The 17064-nt window shown below is 37.1% G+C and overlaps 1 protein-coding gene across 1 annotated transcript in view; it reads right to left on the bottom strand.

Annotated features, from left to right (window-relative positions):
* Atg2 (Autophagy-related 2) overlaps positions 1-17064 on the bottom strand; it is a 167777-nt gene that overhangs the window by 29198 nt on the left and 121515 nt on the right. The gene's annotated exons all lie outside the window — the stretch shown is intronic.

Genomic DNA, 17064 nt, shown 5'->3' with positions numbered 1-17064 from the left:
GAGGAAAGAAAAGAAATTAAAGCGAGAAAACGAAATAAAAATATTTGAAAGAATAGAAAGAAAACGACATGATAAGATAGATAGATAGATAAGATATTTATTTCGAAAAATGACTATCACAAGCCCCGAAGGGCCGAATTCACATTTCGGAGTCATATAATAAAAAAAGACATAGAAATATCTTGACAACTAAAAAACTGGATAAACAATGCCAAAAACAACAATATCAGAAAGGCAAAGTCATTCATTACTCTAAAAAACAAAAAGTGTCAAATGTAAGAAAGTTAAAAAGGCACAAATTAAAACAAAACCAAAAAAGAAAATTGAGATAAAGGTAATGTTAAAAAGGTTTAAAAGAGGATATATAAAAAGGGGAGGGAACGGAAGAGCCAAACGGACACCAGCATGGGTATCACCAGTATATATATAAAAAAAAAAAAAAAAAAAAAACTAGTGGTTTATTTGATCAGTAATGACAGGGACAAAGGTTTTTTTATATCTGGAGGTAGAACAACGGATGGGGGACAAGATAGGGATGGGTTCAGAGACAGTACGTGGCAGGCGGTGTCTGGATGGGGAGTGTCTTTTGGGGAAAATGTTTTCTGTGCGAGGGTTTATTATCGCATTTTTTGCGAAACGGAGGCACAGCATTCCTCTCCTGTGCGCAAGAGTTTCCAGCCTGGCTTTTTTTTAGAAGGAGTGAATATGGTACCAAAGTTTCTTTAAAAATTATTCTTAGGGCTCTTTTTTGAATAAAATCAATTTTATCTGATTCATCACGGGAGATGCCAGGATGCCAAACTGGACAAGCATATTCAAGATGCGGGCGGACAAAGGAAGTATAAATCTTTAAAGAATGGGATGGGGGGACGTTAAATTTATTCAAGAGCTTAAGGAGAGACATGGACACATTAGCTCTACGGACAATATCTTTCACGTGGATATCCCACTTTAAATTAGAGGAAATTGTAACCCCAAGTAATTTAAAGGAAGACACAGAAATATTTGGGGGGGGATAGGGTCAAGGAATGCGGGAATAGATTTCAAGAAATTTATCGTCATTATATTTGATTTAGTGGAATTTACTTTCATATTTAGGTTCTTAGCTTCATCCGAAATGTGGGATAGAATTTCAAGGGGGTCACTTTTAATATTCCTGTGACGACAAAAGAAACAAAGCTGGAATAAAAAACTGACCAAAATAAAAGAAAAACGAAAAGAAAAGGAGAAAAATAACACTAATAAAAGAGTGGATGGTGTAATATGAATGATGATATATGACCACATCAAGAGCCAAAAGCAACAAGAATTATATAATGTATGAGAGAACCTGCTTAATTGGTATCGTCAAATATATTTTTACTGGTGTTTATCATATAATGACTCAATTCACTCACTAACGATTTAAAGAATGATCTTGACAATGTTAAACTCAACTTAAGCATACCCAAAAGCAGTTTAATGCTATTTTCTTTTTAAAAAAATTTACCCCCTATCAATAATTACCTTTGCATACCAAATTTAAATACGGTTAAACTGCTTGGTGTGCAGTTGGACAATGACCTTAAATGGAACTCCCACATTTCCCACTTATTTAAATCTGGTATTTTTCTCTTTAAATCTTTCCCCCTTCTCAAATGGTTCTCCTTATCAGTCCAGAACTTAAAATAATTTATTGTTCTTATATAAGACCCTGTCTGGAATATACTTGCCCTGTCTGGCACCCTGGGTTGACCAAAGACCAATTTTCTAAAATTGAAAGTATTCAAAAAAGAGCAATAAAAATTATTCTGGGGACGGCCTATACTACATACGATGAAGGTTTGGCTAGACTTGAACTTATTGCATTGGAATCACGACGTCACATCCTAACCATGAACTTTGGTCACAAGTGCCTTAGTCCTGACTATCATCGACGTATTCTCCCTCCCTTTAAAGAAAATCCCCCAATCCTTCCTAATACAAGACTCAATGCTCGTAGAGCTCCAAATACCCAATTCGACATGTATCCCCAAATGTTGACCATGAGGTACAAAAACTCTTTTGTCCCATATTTTGTTTCCCATTTTTATAATTGATATAACTTCTGTTTTATGTTTATCACCTAACATCTGTTTCATTATTGATTAAATTTTTGTTTTTATGTTTATCCCCTAATATCTGTTTTGGTATTGTAATTCTGACGTGCTTATGCTAGCTTTTGTGCTATTTTAGCCAATAAATCATATTCTGTTCTATTCTATAAGCAATAGAAGAAAAGCTAATGTTTAACAGTATATGTATTCACTGGACAAACAATTTTAAACGCAGTTAAAGTTAAAGAAGTTAAAGAAGAGGCAGGACACGCAGAAATCCAACATTAAGGTAAGCAAGGCCGTATACAGGGGGAGGGAGTAGGGACTTTGCCCCCCCCCCCAAAAAAAATGCTTGTCCGACTCGTAAAAAACATAAGAAAAATCAATATAAACCAATTTTTGATGCGTTTTTAAAGTTTTTCTTGTAACCCCCCCCCCCTGAAAAATTCTTTTCTAAAGCCCCCTTCCCCCTGAAAAAAATCTTAGATACGGCACTGGTGGTTATAGATGAGCTTTTCAAAGCCCTTTTTTTTTTACACAGAATACCTCATAAGTAAGTTATTAGTCATAAGTATCTTTATTAGCCTCCATGAAACTAATTAATCGTCAGTAAAGATAAATTATGAGCTAAGTGGATGATTCCAAGTTGAGTCTGATATGAAACACGGTGGCGTACTTTGCTTTTTATTTATCTAGGCTAATGGGTTTATTTTTTATGTAAAATCCTAGAGGAAATTGGCGACACAGAAATACGAAGGGAAGGTCAGATGATATTTGAATTAGACTGTACAAACGAGTTCAAATCATTTGGGAACACAGATGAACAGGCTTGCATAACATATGGCTCCCAAGGCGCATGCGGCCTACAGAAATCTCTTCCCCTCCGACATTAGTCCGAAAGATTTCACTTACCGTAGGGGAAAAATGGAAACCAAATAATTGAAAATTAATGTTTTTTCGTGTTTTTTCACCTCCTAGGAAAAATAATAGCCCCTCCCTCCCAGCTTAAAGACTATAAAATTGTCTACTGCTCATTTTTAAATCGTATGTGCCTCCAGAGTGTGGTATCAGTTGGGGTATCTGTTATTACAACTGTTAATATTTCCAAAGGAACAATATTCAAACGAAAAAACATGATTCTTGGAATCACTTTTCGCGAATAAATTCAGTCTTTATCAATATAATTTGGCTTTGGTCAAACTTTGAGTTGAGCAGGTTTAGAGTAGACAAAATGCAATCGAGCACGGGATAATCTTAGAAAAATTAAAAAAAAGTAAAGCTAAGTTTTAACACAAATATAAGAAACTAAAGCATTTTCAAGTAGGAATTGTAAGAAGAAGCTTTATAAATGTAGGTAATGAAAAGGTTTAGCAAGTTTATAGTTAATGATGGAGGTTGTAAGGAAAACATAGAAATTAGAAGGACAGTTTTTGTTCCGTTCAGGTACGTGGAGGAGAGATAAAGATTGAAATAAAGTCATAGTTTAGGGTATGCAGGGCAAACTTTCATCGACATATTTTAAGGATACTTTTTGGCACAAGACATAATTTTCAGATAACAAACATCACTGCTAAAGACTGGGATTTTTACTGCAAAAGATGAATCATAAACCTTAGATGAGTCTGGGATGCGATTTTAAGATAACTACTTGAAGTTTTGTTTGCTTAAAATATCCATAAGGGGTAATACCACTCTGATTTGTTTATATTAGGAGACGTCGTAGAAACGTTGCGTTGGAATATTGAATTCTAATGAATTCTGAAAATGCAAAATACCTGGGCTCCTAAAATCGGGGTTAATCTATCAGGCACAAAAATTTTGCTTCAATCATCGATTTCGATATTTCAACCAAGAGACAACAGTCACTTTCTAATTACTATTAAAACAAACAGTAATTTCTAACTCCAACAAGTTACAAGCGTATTTTGCCACTTAGCTTTTCTCCGCATGCCAACCCCAGGGTTTACCACTGTAATCGGTTTATGGTAGGAGAGGTCATAGATACGTTGTATTAGAATAATTTCTTATGAATTTGAATTAGTCATGGATTATTCATGGACTGCTGTATTTCTACCAAGTGACACCAATTTATTCCTAGGCACCATAGCATCAAGCTAAAAACAGTAATTTCCGACTCAGACAAGTTGCATGCGCATTTTGCCTATCAGCGTTTCTCTACGTGATTACTAAAGTAATATAAATGATTTGATTACAGAATAAATTAGCCAAATATATCGTAAATATTCTGAAAAAAAATATATTTGAAGGGTCAGTGGTCTGCACATTCCAACTCCTTTAAAAACCTCAGCATACAAAACAATGGAATTATATATTCTTCACGCCCCATTTAGTGACATTTTGACAACCCCCCCCTCAATTTAATAGATGATTATAATGGTGAACCAGCGTCTTCATCGCTATGTAGTTTGTGGTATTAGAGCATATAAAATAAATTGAAGGTACAATTCAGGCTATGCATTTGTTTGGGTGCAAAGTCTCATAAAGACAAGAGGGCTAGGGTGCGAGGCATATAAATGCACTGCAATTTCCAGGTAAAATCATAATTCTAGGCCTCTGTTGTACTAAGCAAGGCAACACGGCCCCAAACAACCCTTAATAGCAGCATGAAGGTTTTAACCAGGTTAATAACCGGTACTTGTTATGACATAACTGGAGCTTGTACCATTTTTTCAGCCTCTTGACGCCCATAAACCACCGAAAACGAGAGAAAATGTCTTGCAGGCCACCAGAAATTCAAAAAAAATATATATAATTTAAAGAACTTGAATTTTTTAATTACGACGTTGTGCGACATCCGCTACTGTTTCATCGTTAGGCTACAACAACTGCATTTTTTTTTTCACGAAGCCATTATTTTTGGCATTTATCATACTTGTGGATGTTTGAATTTATTAAACACGCTCTTAAAGCAACTAAGAGAAGATTCGAGAACGAAGAATCTGATGGGAGGCCAATCCGCATGAAAACAGGTTAACAAAAAGTCTCTCTTAGTTAGTTTCGGCGGGGAGATCCCAGCTGCAGGTAATCTTGAGCAGCAGCATAGCGAATGTATCTCATCAGCTTCTCTCTGTCCAGTGAACTTAGACAGCTCATTTGATGGAGGATAGTCCATATAGTAGGCAAAATGCAGTCTTTGCAATCTCGTCGTTATATTTTTATTAAATATATTCAGATATCATCGTTCCTTCTGTTTTGTGACGTATTTGCTTTTTTGGACTGCCATGATTCTTGGATTACGCTTAATTACTGAAAAACAAGCATGAGCGAAAAACTTATTTTGAATGATGTACTGAATGATTTTCTTGTGCGATTGCTATCCGAGGGTGTGAAAATAGAATGCATTGTAACCTTGGCTGTGAGTTTTTTCGCGCATGATGCGATCTTACCAGCAGAGAAACTTCATTATTCTGAACTTAAAACGCAACGCCGAGTCATCAGTCATGTTAAAGATAATGAAAATATTATTGGCATGTGTAAGCTCGCGTATCAGCCGCCAAAGAGAAGAAAAATATATTGCGCTTTGTTATTTTCAATCCCTGTGAAACTCCAGTCGTCGGTGTTGCTGTTTACGCTTCCTAGCTACAAAAGTAAATGAGATTTCTCGAAAGCTAAATAGATTTATTGACGTCACGACTCGCATGCTATTAAATGCGAACTCTTCGAATGCTGAAAAAGTAAACAATGTGTTAACCTCTGCTACCTACAATTCACAAAGCGTAAATCCATCATAGACTGTATTGCTAAAAAATTGTCGACGAGATAGCAGAGATTCTCATGACCGTAAATAGTTTATTGACAGCATCTGCAAAGAAGCTTCAAATGATATTAGAGAACTTAAGCGATCGAATAACGACTGGAAAATTGTTGTGCGTTCCAAATCAGCGGCTAACAAAATAGTTGTGATTGTGAAAACCGCTTAGCCATCAACAGGTGCTTCTATGAATGAACCAGTCTTCGCAGCCGCCGTTAAGCTAGTACCCCAATCTTTAAATTTTTCTGACCTTCAGCAAATAATCTCCAAAAGCGCAAAAAAAAGGTGTGGCACTTCCCGCACCTTTAAATTGCAGTTCAAAAATCAGAGTCATCTTTTTCTAAAATAATCAGTGCGCATTGGTTATGAAGGTCTGCCTGTTCAGGAATTTCTCTTCCTTCCCCGTCGATGCTTTAAGTGTCACTAGGTAGGTCACCTAGAAGTGAATTACTAATCAGGTGCTATTTTTGGTCGATATGGTTCAACCAATCACGTATCTAACCATTCAAACACGTGCGCAGCTAATATGTTCTGGTGTTATGCAAGGCTGCTGGCAACACCCGTTACAGCGTGAAATGCCCAAATAATCATCCAGCCAAGATTCAGCTTAATACACATGGTCAAAGTGCCAACAGTGGGCCATAATGTCAAAATAAAGTACTTAACTCTAAACATTAACGGTGGGCTCGTCCTAAAGTTTTCAGTTCTTGATGAGCTCGTGTCAAAATATGAGGTGATTTGCTTACAAATGCATCTTTTAAGTCAGTGGTTTGGGTACCAGAAATAAATTCACTTGCCATGCATCTCCTGCAAAGCACAATAGCGCTGGTGGTAGACCGTTGGGAGGTCCTGTGACTTACGTGAATTCCACTTTACGTTCGCTGCTCGTAGAATCCTGTGATTACTTTCTCGCTGTTAAAGTTGATGATATGTTTATATATAATGTTTATTTGCCGACTGATTACCATAATGATACGTCTGAGCACCTTTTTGCTCTTGCCTCTGAAAAGTTATGTTGAAGCATTTCAAGCATTATTTCTAGTAATTCTGCATGTCTAATTGTTGGAGATTTGAACTGTAACCTAACTGTTCTCTGCCGCTCTTCTCTGATTGATGAAACATTCAATAATCATTTGTATATTGTTGATGAAAACCAACTTTTCACATACATTCACAATTTTTCGTCCACATCCAACATAGACCATGTTGTCGCTTCCTCCTCCTTAGACGTTTCTCAACCGGAGGTTCTTTGTGATAATTTAATATCTGATCACCTGCCTGTATCGTTTTCTTTCTCACTAAATAAAACTTCTCCGATACCTACTAGTCACTCAAAAAACACCAAATCCATCGTATATACGCAATTGGGCCTTAATTAACCAGGAATTGTATTGCGTTAAGGTACCCTTTCTTCTGCTAATCAAGCGCTCATAGCTGTCCGCTGAGGAAAAACGCATTCTTGATATTTATTGTGCTTAGACGTGTCGCTCTTTATAATATGCAGGTTTTGTGCTGTTCTATTGAAGCGTCGCCATCCAGGATTCCCAAGTAGCGTGAAAATCACTCCCAATCTCGTGATTTAGCAAAGTTTTGGTTAAATCTATGGATTAAATGCGACCAACCACGTTCTGGTCCTTTTAATTCCACCCGCGTCACAACAAAGAAAAAGTTGGTCAAGGAACTTCAGAGCCCCCGCAAGACAATCACAGAACAGTCAGTAGAAAAAATCAAAGATAACACTCATTTCCTTTGGTCGACACCCCGCCCAAAGATCCCCAAAACCTCCCTTTCCGCTGCTGGTGTTCCTGAATCTGAGTGGTATTGTTTCTATGAGGCCGAATTCTCCCCACCAGACCTCTAACTTGAACACAAATATGCTGAAGAGCTTGACCAATTTCTGTATACATTCTCTGACTCGGATTTTACAGTATCTGTAAAATCTATGGTTGATGCTATTATGCGCCTTAAGCCAAAGCTGTCACGAGGCATAGATGGAATTCACGCTTTACACATCAAAAACGGTGGTCCCGCGCTTTTAGAACATCTCACGTTACTTGCAGATGATATTTATACAAGGCTTGGTTCTGTCAACATTCTGCGTGAGAGATCTTCCTCCTATTCCAAGAAAAGGGAAAACCTCTAATAAATGCACATCTTTCAGGCCCGTAACTGTATCAACCAGTTTATGCAAGCTTTATGAACTATTGTTTATAAAAGAGCTTTAAGAAAAATGTTACGAGCCTCCACATCAATTTGGATTTCAACATGGCAATGGATATGCAGACGCCCTTGCAGCTGTTGCCAATGCTCTGATTGATGCTTCTTGTACAGATGGTTCAATCGCCTTGGCGAGTCAAGATGTTCGCTACACCTTAGACTCCCTGATCCACCCCCCTATGCTTTTAAGGGCTGTTAAAAGAGGAGTAAATCCCGCTATCATCAGGTCTCAAAGCGATATGTATGCTAAGCAGTTGTTGCTAATGCTCTGCTTGATGCTTCTTGTACAGATAGTTCAGTCGCCTTGGCAAGTTATGATGTTCGCCACGCCATTGACTCCCTGATCCACCCCCTTATGCTTTCAAGGGCTGTTAAAAGAGGAGTAAATCCCGCTATCATCAGGTCTCAAAGCGATATGTATGCTAAGCTACGAGTCCGTTTTAAAATCCCTCCAAGGCAAGATGAAGTGGCAAGGCTACTGGATAGAACTGTACCAGTTAAGAGAGGAGCCAGGTAAGGTGCAATTGCCTCACCTTTTTAATTCAATATATGTCCCGAAAACTTAGGACCGGTGCAATACGTCATGCAATCTTTGTGGACCCGATATCTGCTTAGTAACTTATGCTGATTAAATTTTTAGCATTAGTCAATTTTTGGATAAAATTTCTGAAACATACCAAAAACTGCAAGCAGAATATTTGAAATCTGGTCTTGAATTTCACGCTGAAAAGTTCGACGAAGCACTTTTTAACTATCCCACTTCCTCAAAAGGCCCACTTCCTCATGAAATTGTTCTTGGGAATTCAAAGATCTGCCCTTTTGACCAAATCGCTTACCTTGGTACCATCGGAAGAACCATTTCTCATCACTCGTAATTCTTCTGAAAGAAGGCATCAAACGTAGCATACCAGCTTCATATAATTCTATAGTCTCTGCTAATCTTCGTTCCAATCACCGTTATCTTGCAATGCTGTACAACACAGTTGCTCTCCTCCACATTCTCTACATTGCATCCTTCTGGAAGATTCTTACGAATGCTGATAAATTTGATATCCGTTCCACTTTCTTCCGTTTCACAAAATACCTACTGAGATATACAATTTGGACACGAAATTCAAAGCTCATCGATAGTCTTCACATTGCAGATCCTACTATAGCTGTTGCTAAACTTATGGAGAAACACAGCCAAATTATTTCAATACATGCTTGGGATCGATTTCTTCAACTCTAGTTACGTTGTCATAGTTGTATAGAGATATTTTGCCTTTGTTTTTTGTTTTTTCTCTCTTTGTAGTGCTCCGTCATTTTCTTTTTGTACGAAGACAGGTTTTCAATAAATAATAAGAATAATAATAATTGTTAGATATATATATATATTTATTTTTTTTTTTACTAATAAAAGGTTGAAAAAAGACTAGAGCCTTCAAAGCAGGCACCTCAGAGAAGGCGTCCTTTTTAAACCATCTCCAAAATCATGGCGATGACCACATGACGAATAAGCCTTGCCTGGTAGGCAAAGATTTTGTGTAATAACATCTAAAATGCCTATATCTGAATACTAAAAAAAGAAAAAAAGTGATCAAGTGATGGTTTTCAGAACAACTTAATCAACGTTGTCTTATAAAAATATTTCACCTAATACAACAATTTGGGCATGAGAGATGTAAAAACGTACAGTTTCGAAAACTATTGGGAAAAAACTTGTTTCTATCAAAATATTTATAACGTAATATTTTGTATATTAATATTCGTAAAATTCTGTCATGTTAAAAATATTCTGTTTGATAAAACATAAACTCGATGTTCGGTTTTTTGAGCTGGCACCTGGTTGTAGTTACATGCAGCATCATGTTTAAAATATCAAAGTCAATTACACCACAACACCACAACTTTCAATTAAGCTTAGTAAAGGTTAAGCATAGTTAAGGCAAGTAAATAAAGGAGCCAATTAAGGTAGGCGTATCTGTTATATTTATTGAATTTAAGATGGTCCGAATGAAGCAAAAGCACGATGAGCGGTTTTTGGATACGTCAAGATCTTCTGGGGTGTCTTTGGATGGTATTACCTTGAAATCTTTGGCTGATAGCTTGTCGGAAGTCTTAGCAATAGTGAAAGATAATGCTAAAACCCACACTGACCTTACTACGAGTAAGAAGGGAATGGAGGATCGGATTTCTTTAGCTGGAAGCTGTGACTCAGGACTTAGAGAAGTTGCCATCTTAAAGCCACAGGTGGATAGAGTGCAATCAGTTACAGATGATTTAAAACTTCAAATGCACGTTTTGAATGGTGAATGTGTGAATGTAAAGGCGCAATTGGGCACTATGAGGCAAGAGCTTATAAAAGTTGAAAGTAAGGAGACTGATAAGAATATATCAATTTGGAATGTTTCGGCTAAGGATAGTAATGATGCAAAAACCCTGTTTGAAGATATCGTTTCGCAAGGACTTGAAATGAGTGTGAACCCCGAATGCTCAGTGATGGAAGTTAGCACGGTAAAAAAGCTTTTGAAAGTTGAGGTAAAAACTAAGGAACTTAAGCGAGAGATCTTGATGAATGCGCGGAAACTTCATGATAAAACAATGGCGAATCAGTCTTACATTTACCTAACTGATGATGTTCCGCTATCTGCGCGAGAAACCCGTAAAAAGTTGTTTGCATTCCGAGATAAATTGCGCATATGTGAAATTCAAGGCCTTGATGTATGGGTCATGAAATCTGTCCCACCCTATTTATGTGTTAAACTTCACCAACATGCAACGCCGGATAAATTCTCCCTCGATGAGAAACCGAAACTAAGTAAGCTGCTGAGATTAGGACGTAGCTACGGTGGATCTGGGGGTGATATGGAAACTGGACAATAAAAATTTTCTTTTTTTTTGGTAATTAATAAAAAAACTTTCCAAAAAATAAGTTTTACAAAGAAAAGTAAACGCAATTTTAACATTAAGCTCAGAAGATACAAATACATGTTAAAATTCCAACTCAAAAGGACCAGAAATTTCTATTAAAGAATAAATAAAACCCAAAACGAACAGAAATTAAATAAACAATCATAGGAAAAAAATACAATAAGAAATAATATAAATGAATAAATAGATCTTACTGTGAAACCTACTGCGTCATTGGCACCTTACTGAAAACTATATGATTCTTGAACAGTCTTGGAAAGTATAAACAAAATCAAATTGAATATTAGACATATAATGATATTAATTGTTCAAAGATCCATCAATTCAAGATTTTTTTTTTCGCTGTAATTTTTATTTTCATTTTCAATGCTGTAAGAACCGTAAAAGAATACATTTGTAACATACAAGTAATTCGTTTTCAGTGAAGCGCCAATGACGCAGAAGGCTTTAGGTTTTTACAGTTAAAGAAGGGGGCAGTATCCAAATTTTGTTTGTAGCGAAATTATATTTGTCTTGACCAATCTTGGAAAGAACTAATAAATTAAACTGAATGTTTTATGCATAATGATATTAATTGCTGAAAGCTCATCAGTTCAAAATTTTACTGAAATTTTAATATTTATCTTCATTATTAAGTACAAAAGAAACCATTTGTAATATGATTCGTTTCTTTAACAGTAATTTCTGGTCTTTTTGAGTTTTAACTATAATAGAAATTAATTTCTGCTGCTCCTGAGTTCAATATGGCTCTTTACTCTTCTTAGAAAACTTTTTTTTTTAATTAATAATAATAAAACATTGAAGCCTTATGGCCTTTGCTATAGACAGCTTAATTACATGCCTCTGAGAAATCAAACCTGATTTTTTCACGCAACAATGAATGGATCGAAATAATAGCTTCTAAAAACAGTAGCTAGGTTATTCTATTTGTTGATGCAAAAAGAACAGGATCGTTTTGATTAGACCATTTTCGGATTTTTTGTGCCACAATAATTTAGCATTTATCGCAAAGTATGTATTTTAACCTTATTTTAAGTATAGCTTTAATTTTAAGTATTTTATAATAGATTTACCATGTTTTCTTCCCATACAAAACTTTACTTTATTAAAGTCTTTGGAGTGGGGGCAGCGTAGTTGGCATAAAGAAGAAAACTTTAGCGTAGACAGTAGGAGAGGGGGAGGGTGAGGTTGGAGACTCATCCAATACGGGGCGGAACTTCACTTATCTCCTCTATTCCCGATTAAGGAGATTAGAGACACTCTTTATACTGTAGAATGTTTAACCATTTGAGGTGTGGAAGACGTCAAGATACTCAAAAATTATTCATTTTCCCCGTTATTGCATGATTGATGCCAAAGATTTTGGAATGACGAGCCCCCTGGCCCATGATTTGGGTAAACCTCAACTCATAACATGCAATTTCAATTAATTGCTCCGTATTGCGTACAGATATTATTGTATAGATGTTACTTTGAGTTATACATTTGTCGCATTGCGTTCTTTTTTAAGCCTTGAGATAAAAACTGAAACTTGGGCGTAGCTAGTGGGGGGGGGAAGTTTCCTCCGTCAAATGCATAATTGGGCAGTCGCAGAGAAAGTAATACAAATTAAAATAATATGTCTTTTGAAAAATTCTTTTTCCAAAAGAAACGAAAATAATCGTCTAAAGGAACCTGAAGCGCTATCTCTGACATTTCCGTTTATTCTTTATTCCCGTTACTTTCAGATGTAAAATTTAGAATATTATCGAATGGGTTTAGTCGTCCTCTCCCTGAATAATTCACATTTGGAAAACTCACCCCCTGAGAAATTCCTCCCCCTCCAAGATCATTTTCTTTTCCTGCTGATAATTCCACCGCGTTAAATTCCACCCAGCAGAAATTTACCAGCCGTGGAATATGCTCCCCCAAACATATTCCCCTCAGATAATTTCGGATATTCATTATATAAATAAAAATTTATTTTTCCAGGGGCACTTTATGTGAAAGAGGTGGTCGCATAAACTTTGGAACGGGATTCATTGAATTACAAATTACAAGTTATAGTGCCCTTACACCAGGGGCGGATCCAGGATTTTTTTAGGGGGGCGCAAAATAGGTTGATCCGACAAATTTGCGTTAGGAGCAAGTTTAATTAACGCAATCTTGCGTTAATTAAGTAAATTACATCACTTTAGACCACGTTAGGCGGAGGGGGGGCTAGTTGACCTCCAATCTCTTTTGACTCTTAAAAGGTGAACAAGAACTTTCCATTTCCAATCAAAGTGAGCCCTCTCTAAAGTTTATACGAGCATCCCTTCCATAAGAAATAATATAAAGGATTCGGAGAATCCTTAAGTTACAACCCTTGCCCCGAGGGCTTTGGGGGAGTCGTCATCCTCAAAGACCTAATTTCCAGAACTTAAAACTACGTTTAATAAAATGGCTGTCTCAAAATTTTGATTGGATGTGTTTGGGGAAAAGGTGGCGTGACAGCGGGGTTAATTGCCCTCAAATCACTTTCCACTATTAAAAAGGGCACTAGCCCTTTGCATTTCCAATCGAATGAGCCTTTTTTGAAGTTGCTACGACACCGCCTTCTATAAAAACCTTATATGCCCCCAGGGTATAACTTAAAACCCTTGCCTTGAGGGTTGTGGGGGAGTGTCCTCCTCAAAAACATATTTTCTATCTAAAAATCAACTACGCTGAAAAAAAAGCTATCTCAAAATTTTGACTGGATGTGTTTGGGGGACTGATGGGCGTGGGGGGCGAGTTGCCCTCCTATCACTTTCGACTATTCAAAAGGGCACTAGCCCTTTGAATTTCTAATCGAACGAGCCTTTATTGAAGTTTCTATGACAACGCCTTCTATAAAAACCTTATATGCCCCCAGGGCATAACGCTAATTTGATTTGGTTAAATTTTAAGAGCAGAAATGGGAGGGTTGGCGTGGGAGGGGGGGAGTGGAAGTGGGATTAGTTGCCCTCAAATCACTTTCGACTATTAAAAAGGGCATCAACTCCCTCGATACGAAGTGCCCTGGTCTAAACGACATCAAAAAAAAATAATAATACATTATGCCCACATCGATCTTTACTATAAAAATGTAAACCCTTCGTTTCACTTTCGACTATTAAAAAGGATACTGGGCCTTTCAATTTCCAATCGAATGAGCCCTTTTGGAAACGACAACGCTTTCTATAAACATCTTATATGCCCCCAGGGCATACATTACAACCCTTACCCTAAGGTCTTTTAGGGTGGTTGTCATCCTCTAAGACATACTTTTCAGAACTCTAAACTACGTTAAACAATATGGCTATCTGAAAATTTTGATTGGATGTTTTTGGGGAAATGGTGGGCGTGAGAGGGGCGGTAGTTGCTCTCCAATCATTTTCAAATATTAAACACGACCCTAGCCCTTACAATTTCCAATCAAATGAGCCCTTTTGAAGTTTCTACGTCAAAACTTTCAATAAAAAGTTTAAATACCCCCAGGGCATAACTTACAACCCTTGCCCTGAGTGCTGGGGGGGGGGTGTCATTCTTAAAGACCTAATTTCAAGAACTTTCTACTACGTTGAACAAAATGGCTATGTCTAAACTTTGATTGAATGTTTTTGTGGAAATGGTGGGCGTAAGAGGGGGGTTAATTACTCTCCATTCACTTTCGACTATTAAAAAGGTCAATTTCAATTTCCAATCAAATAGGCTCTTTTTAAAATTTTTATAACGACTTTATGTATAAACTTAATATGTCCCTAGACCATAATTTAAAACCCTTGCAATGCGGGCTCTGAGGGGGTTGTCATCCCAAAAGATCTAATTTCCAGAATTTTCAACTACGTTGAACAAAATAGATATCTCAAAATTTTGATTGGATGCGTTTGGGAAAATGGTGGGCGTTAAAGGAGCGTTAGTCGCTATCCAATCCCTTTCAACTATTAAAAAAGGCACTAGCCCTTTCATTTTCCAATTGAATGAGCCCTTTTGAAGTTTCTACGCTTTCAATAAAAACCTTATACGCAAGGCTTGGCAAGGGTTGTAAGTTATGCCCTGGGGCTGTGGAGGGGAGGGGTTGTTATCCTTAAAGACCTAATTTCCAAAACTTTCAACTATGTTGAATAAAATGACTATCTAAAATATTGATTAGATGGATTTGGAGAAAAGATGGGCGTGAGAGGGGGGGGGTTAGTTGCCTTCAAATCACTTTCGACTATTAAAAGGGCACTAGCCCTTTAAATTTCCAATCGAATGAGCCCTTTTTCAAGTTTCTACAACAAAAATCTCAACAAAAATCTTATATGTCCCTAGGGCATAACTTAGAACCCTTGCCCTGAAGACTGTTGGGGGAGTGTCCTGTTCAAAGGTATAATTTCCTGAACTTTGAACTGCGTAGAATAAAATGGCTATCTCAAAATACTTATTGGATGTGTTTGGGGAAATGATGGGCGTGGAAGGGGTGTTAGTTACTTTGCAATTACTTTCGACTATTTAAAAGGGCACTAGCCATTTCAATTTCCAATCGAATGAGCCCTTTTTGAAGTTTCTACGACAACGTATTATATAAAAACCTTATATGCCCCCTGGGCATAATTTACAACTCTTGCCCCGAGGGCTTTGGGGGGGGGGGGGGTTGTCATCCTCAAAGACCTAATTTCCAGAAATTAAAACTACGTTGAATAAAAAGGCTATAACAAAGTTTTGATTAGATGTGTTTAGGGAAAAGGTGGGCGTGAGAGGCGGGATAGTTGCCCTCTAATCACTTTCGACTATTAAAAAGGGCAGTAGCCCTTTGATTTTCCAATCGAATGAACCTTTTTTAAAGTTTCTACGACAACACCTTCTATAAAAAACCTTATACGCCCCCAGGGCATAACTTACAATCCTTGCCCTAAGGCATTTGGGGGACTGTCCTCAAAAACATAATTTCTATCTGGAAATCAACTATGCTGAACAAAATGGCTATCTCAAAATTTTGATTGGATGTCTCTGGGGGAATGATTAGCGTGGGGGGGGGGGCCTAGTTGCTCTCCAATCACTTTCGACTATTAAAAAGGGCACTATCCCTTTGAATTTACAATCGAATGAGCCTTTTTTGAAGTTTCTACGACAACGCCTTCTATAAAATCCTTATATGCCCCCAGGGCATAACTTAAAACCCTTGCCCGGAGGGTTGTGGGGGGGGGTGTCCTCCTCAAAAACATATTTTCTATCAGGAAATCAACTACGCTGAACAAAATGGCTATCTCAAAACTTTGATTAGATGTGTTTGGGGGAATGATGGGCGTGGGGAGGGGGCTAGTTGCCCTCCAATCATTTTCGACTATGAAAAAGGGCACTAGAACTATCGATTTCCAATCGAATGAGCCCTCTTTGAAGTTTCTACAACGACCCCTTTCGTATGAAGTGCCTCCGGGGAAAAAAATAAATAAATAATAAATAAATAATAAAACATTGGAGCCGTATGGCCTTTACTATAGGCAACGCTACAGCGTTGCCTCTGATGTGAAATGAGGGTAAAAAAGTTATTTTTTATTTTTGAAATTTAGTTGTAATTGATTAGTGATATTATGTAGGTCTGGCACCACCATTCGGAATGGGCTGTGATCTAATAATGGTGTTATCCATGGTTCTTGGGAATCTTGATATAATGAATAGTTGTGTGATTATAAAAGGAATTTTTTTTTTTCGTTTTGGAGATTGTATTGTTTAGGAGTGCAATCGGGTCGCCAAGATGTTTGCGTGGGGAAAATAATTATGACTATTAGGGAAAAAATTAACCTATTTGAGAGAAACTCTGTTGATTTTTATGCTAGGTTAGATGTTGTGTTGAGAGAAGGGTTTGATGATTAGAGTAATATGGAGAGGATTGAGTCGTCGAAGTATATGTTTGCTAGTGAGTTGATACGTGGTCAAAGTATTCAATGTAAAAGTGAGTTGATTTTGTCTAATCTTAATTGTAGGGGGCTCAACAGCTTGCATTCATATTTGTCTGAATTAGTTCAAAATGATAGGGATAATCAAATTTTAGGATTGACTGAGACGTTGTTGAATTCATCAAGTGAAGCACTGCTTAATATTAATGGTTATAATTTTTTCAGG

The sequence above is a fragment of the Artemia sp. Qi Xiang Cuo genome, chromosome 7, assembly GCF_049724085.1.
Source record: "Artemia sp. Qi Xiang Cuo chromosome 7, ASM4972408v1, whole genome shotgun sequence".
Lineage (NCBI taxonomy): Eukaryota > Metazoa > Arthropoda > Branchiopoda > Anostraca > Artemiidae > Artemia > Artemia sp. Qi Xiang Cuo.
Note: the sequence above shows the minus strand (reverse complement) of the source record. Positions and strands in the feature narration are given on the sequence as shown.